This window comes from Amblyomma americanum, chromosome 1 (genome assembly GCF_052857255.1).
Source record: "Amblyomma americanum isolate KBUSLIRL-KWMA chromosome 1, ASM5285725v1, whole genome shotgun sequence".
Taxonomy (NCBI): Eukaryota; Metazoa; Arthropoda; class Arachnida; order Ixodida; family Ixodidae; genus Amblyomma; species Amblyomma americanum.
The window spans coordinates 99,702,169-99,707,441 of NC_135497.1; the positions used below are offsets into that span (position 1 = coordinate 99,702,169).

At 40.7% G+C, this 5,273-nt stretch overlaps 1 long non-coding RNA gene across 1 annotated transcript; it reads right to left on the minus strand.

The window, feature by feature from the left end:
* Nucleotides 1-1,103: 1,103 nt before the first annotated feature.
* Nucleotides 1,104-4,598, minus strand: LOC144134423 (uncharacterized). Its single transcript, XR_013315135.1, has 3 exons — nucleotides 4,406-4,598; nucleotides 3,436-3,524; nucleotides 1,104-1,564 (listed from the first exon to the last, which is right to left on the minus strand). It is a non-coding gene; the product is annotated as an uncharacterized LOC144134423 (long non-coding RNA).
* Nucleotides 4,599-5,273: the final 675 nt, after the last annotated feature.

Consider the following 5,273-nt stretch of genomic DNA (forward strand, 5'->3'; position numbering starts at 1 on the left):
GCAAGTGCTGACACACTGCGGACACTGCTACTGAGCTTTGGCAGTTTGTTTGGCAAAAAATTATAAACGTAACTGCCTAAAATCGAAAAAGTTTTGCCAAAGAACTAGAAGATCAATTTTTGAATATTAACTTAAACTTTTCAGTTGTCAATCCTGCGGCTTAAAAACAAAAAAAAGTTTAAAAAACTAAAAACCAACAACTCAGCTGGGGAAAAACAAAACGGCGTGCAATATATCCCTGGCTTATTTACAGCGATTATTTCTACACGCAACGCATTTCTGGCTTATTTACAGCGATTATTTCTACACGCAACGCATTTCGCAGTATCTGCGATCTACTTCGCTTCATGTACTCTGCGTTCGTACCAGGACCTACGTCGTGGATTGCGCACGCGTTTTATTTTTATTTTTTTCTATTTTACTACGTGGAGAGCGCTACTTCCTTGCGCGCAAGCACAAGAGTTTTACTATATAAAAAAAAAAGGAACGCCGTCAAGCAACGTTCGATAATCGGGCCTTCTAGCTGCGCCCACTAAGCGCACGATAATTAAACAAACTGATCAAGAGTCCCAATAATTATAATAATAAGGGGGGGGGGGGAGCCGGGGCTGTGGTCAGAATTAATTCAAATTGAAGCCCATTTGGTTTTCTTCCAGCACTGCAGGTGGACGCTCGGCCTTGCACATAAGATTTTTACACTGGAATATTTGAAATTGCCAAAAAGAAACCTCCCAGCCAACCAAGTTATATCCAGTGGATATTCATATATCCTCCACAAGATATCAGATGTCCATACGATGTTCAGAAATGCTCATATTATGTCCATGTAATGTCCATACAATGTTCATTTTGAACACTGTGGATGTCCATATAACACTCATATTGTGCCCACATGTGACGATTCCTAGACATTCAGAGGATGCTAACCAGATATTCTGCCAATCTATTTTCAGGTTGGGGGCTGGATGCTGTGCCATTTATTTTGCGCACTGTACAGCTTACAACAAAACAAATATGATGCAAGATATGACAGAGATATACGAAGCAAAAACCACCAGTTGCTCATTACACAGGAAACTAATATTTTGTACATGATCTGGGAATAACATTTCAAATAACAGGTGCATTATGAGAAAATTACACACTGGACTCTAATCAATGCAATAACACAAACATGTCACAAAGAAGTGTCATTTTCTGGTATGCAAGTTACTTGAACTGTCATTTCCAGTATGTGCAAGATAGAACATTCATGCGTAGTGAAGTCATTAGTTAGCGCTCTCTGTTACTTTGTGATCTTTCATCATACTCATTGTGTTCTTGTCAGCTTTACAGCGCATAAAATAACAAAGATTAATCAAACAGTTGCAGTTCTCGTTTCTTCAGAATATTGCACCTCAAGGCAGTACGCGGGCAAGGAATATGCACAGGCACAGATTTCGAGTACGGAAGAACGTCAAGGAATTCAATCACTTGTTTTGCTCTCAGCCATATTTTATTGCCCAGTAGCCATAATGATCAGTGTCTGTTGCTGTCCATTCTTTTACTCCAGGTCCTTGGAGGCCTGTGAATACAACAGTGCATTGCGTTGAACAGTAGTAATGACACAGCAGGAAATATGGACAAAAAACGGGTGCACAAGAATATGCAAAAGCTAATGTTTCACCCAACTGGCTTAGTATCTTTTCTGAAAAGTAATGAGGAAAAAAGCATGCGATAGAAGCCAAGTACACAAACGTGCATCCACTATAACCTTTTGCCTTACCAGAGGTAAGACTAAATCCAGACAGGTGTTTTAGAGTACAAAGATCACATGCAATAGCCTCCTGAATGCTAAACATAAGGAAAGAAAACCAAGCCTCGGCAAACAAACACAAGGACGACAACCAAGAATTTCAAGTACATATATGCAACCATACTTTTGCAATGAAGTTAGAATGTGCAGAGCAATAGTGAATAATGTTGGCTGGCGACTGCATTCGGATAAAACTCAAGAATGAAGTGGAAAATGCCTTCTCAAAGCAGGCCCTCCATCCACTAGCATCAACAGATTCTCATGTCATGGGTGTTACCCCATTTGCACCAGCTAGTGTGGCGTCGTAGATGAAAGGGGATTAACCACTGTGGCATGATAATCGATCCCCGCCTTTGGATGGAGGGACATCTGTCGCTTCGTTCTTAAGCTGTATCCAAAAATACTGCTGTGGGACAGTGGTGCTAATCACAGCAGGCTTTCAGCAGGAATGAGCATGCATATATCACAATATTGGGTGACGTATGCTGACTTCAGGAGGGTGGTTGGTGCATGCAGGTATGAAGTAGCAGGTATGACAAGTGCGATCAGAGCCAGTTGTGGTCTTTTGAAAAAGACAGAAGACACCTTATGGCAATGAGTGAGGGAGGATATTTGGCTTTTTCATGTCTATGATGTTTGCAGTAAACAGGCAGGATGAAATGCATTGAGAAAGTGTGCACATTCTTGAGGGAATTTATAAGGAGACCAGCCATGGCCCACATAGGACAAGGATATCGTAGCTTAAGCCAGGTATAGGTAGGCCTTTTCAGTTTCACTGGAAAAATTGTGTAATAAATGCAGCAGCATGCACCTAGATTTTCATGTTAGGTAGTCAATATTAGACTTCCATGAATTTTTGTTAAAGGTTGTAATATCTATGTCAAAGTACTTGTATGCTAGGGAGAAGTCAAGGTGACTATATTTTGAAAATAATAGGGACAGTGTGAATGGTTATGAGAAATGCTCAAATTTAAAAAGTAAAGCGCCACACTCTAGCGAAACCATTACACAGTGTTATTGAATTCAGTCCGAAGTGATGCAATGTCAGAACTATCAGAACAATTAGCAGCAAAAAATAGTAGAACTAGAAACAACACTGAATGAACTGCTAATGCAGGTCAGAAACAATAAACATGCTAAGGCACATTCTTGACGCATGCCTGAAAGGGTGGGAAAACCATGAGCTGGTCGCATTAGCAGTCATATGTTGTGTAGTTAAAAAGGAAGTCAGTGATCCTGTAGAGAACCAAGTAGTGAATGTTGCGGTGCCTTAGTTTTATTATAGAAACCTGGAGCTTAACAGTGAGAAATGCCTTGAAGACATCTAAGAACAAAGCTCTTTCCAAACCCAGATGCTCCAAATGTATGTTAATCATTGTTGAACATTAGAAATTGTTTTCCATGAAAGAATTTATGGAATCGAAGTTGGGACAAGTGGGAAAACAGGTTTAAATGAAGCGAGTCAATGAGGCCAAAGAAAAGTGATTGAATTTTTTGTGTTATGTGAAGAAAGATGTGGCAGTAGTTGGTAATTGGTATGTAATTAATGAAGAACTAGAAAATATTCAGTGAAAGCTATTTGCTTTCCGTAGTCATGACTATAACTACCTAAAAATGAAGTACGAAAAACAGTTTCATACCAGCTGTTTGTCTTCATGATGCAAAGTGCATCTACTGAGTGACAAGATGCATGAGATTATTGTTTCTCTGAACATGTTCTCCAAAATATCTGAAAAGGAACAGCAAAGAAAAGTGGTCATGCCCTGCTGCATTACACGAGGTTTGCAACCAGCAACTCTCATTGTATACATAAGATGTAAACACTTGCTGGGGCACACAACCTGTAGCAAGAATTTTCACAGCACAACTTTCATTCTACACACTAATTAGAAAATTTCAGAAAAAGCAGTCAAAGCCACGAGCTGAAACAAAAAGTATTCAATAGCCAATTATCTTGAAATGTGCTACTGAAATAAAAGGAAATTACAAGCGAGAACGTCCAAAGTTCCCACAAAAGTTTAAAAGCACAAAGATGAAAAAAAAAAAAAACAATTCCGGGTACAAAAAATGCAGTTAGACACAAGGGCTTGACTAAACGAAGGCAGATAAGAGCGTGTTTGGCGCTGTTAGCAAATTTTACAGCAACACAAGATCTGCAAAAACTGTCGTCTTGAGCCGCCGGAGACAGGAAACTGCCCCCCCCCCCCCCCCCCCCCTTTCCCTGTAGTAAGGGCCATAGCATGGCAGACGGCCGGAATATGCAGTTGAATGTGTGTCATCAAAGTGCAGGCTATTCCAACAATTGTTAGAGGGCACAGCTAACTGCCAACAACTTTGTTTGTCTTACAACTGAGCAGTGAAGTCTCATGCGTGCAGGCTGTTACTTAGAGGCAGAGAAGTGGCGCAGAGAAGTGGCACAGAGCGCAGCCATTCCCGCGAAACTACTTCGGGGACAAATCGAGCCACAATAACTAAACACCACAGATTTTAAAGCCATGTCTGCACTCCATGAACTGATCAACCGCATGATAAAATTGCCACATGAAAATTGCACAATGCCACAAACGAACACTAACACTTTGTTTGACAGAACAGTGTCATAACACTCACCATTATTGCTGTTATCCGCGTAATCCTCTAGTACTTCCACCAGTGAGGGCTCAGGACTGTATACAACATGCACAACAAGCTTGCCGCCACAACGAAGAAGATGTGAACACGCGAAACAACAAATAAAAACTTGCGAAGAAACGCTGAACGAAATCACGAAAACATCGTGGCCGGCGCAGCAAAACTGGTAATGGTGCTTGGTTTGGATTGAATGTGAGGCTAGCGTCGCGCTTCTTGACGATGTCCATGGCCGTTAGGCTGCCCAGTGTCAAGAGAGTTCTAATTATTGTTCTGGTTTTGAAATCACGGCGTTTGTGGCTGTTGGTCTAACTTGAGCAATTTCTTTATATAATCGTACCATACATGCATTCGCAGGCATAAAATAAAATCAAAGCGTGCAATAGTCGACTGCTTGAAATAATTCGTTCCTGAAAATGTAAGACTGCGAAAGCAGGAGTGATTAAAATCTAGAGGTGGCATAATTTCAGCATGCTCATGCCTTTAAAAACAAAGATATCTAGTTCTGGTAAGTTGTTAGCACATTTCCAAAACTTTCAATGTGCTGGAAAGAACATCATGCATATTCGAATATCCTCTGAATATCCACTAACTGATATCTGAATCCAATAGTCCCTTCAACATGCAGAGGATATCGATACATGGACATTGGACGTTAGGACCATTTGTGGTTATCCTCTGCATATTCATGGTTTACTGGGCTGCATCACAGAAAAAGATCACGTATCCACATCGGCACGCCGCGGCGATGGTGGAAATGAAAACAATTTAGCAAGCTGCTAGCTGCTATTTCTTACAAATTAAACCTGTTCTGTGTTGAGGGAACAATATATGTAGATTTCAGTCAAAA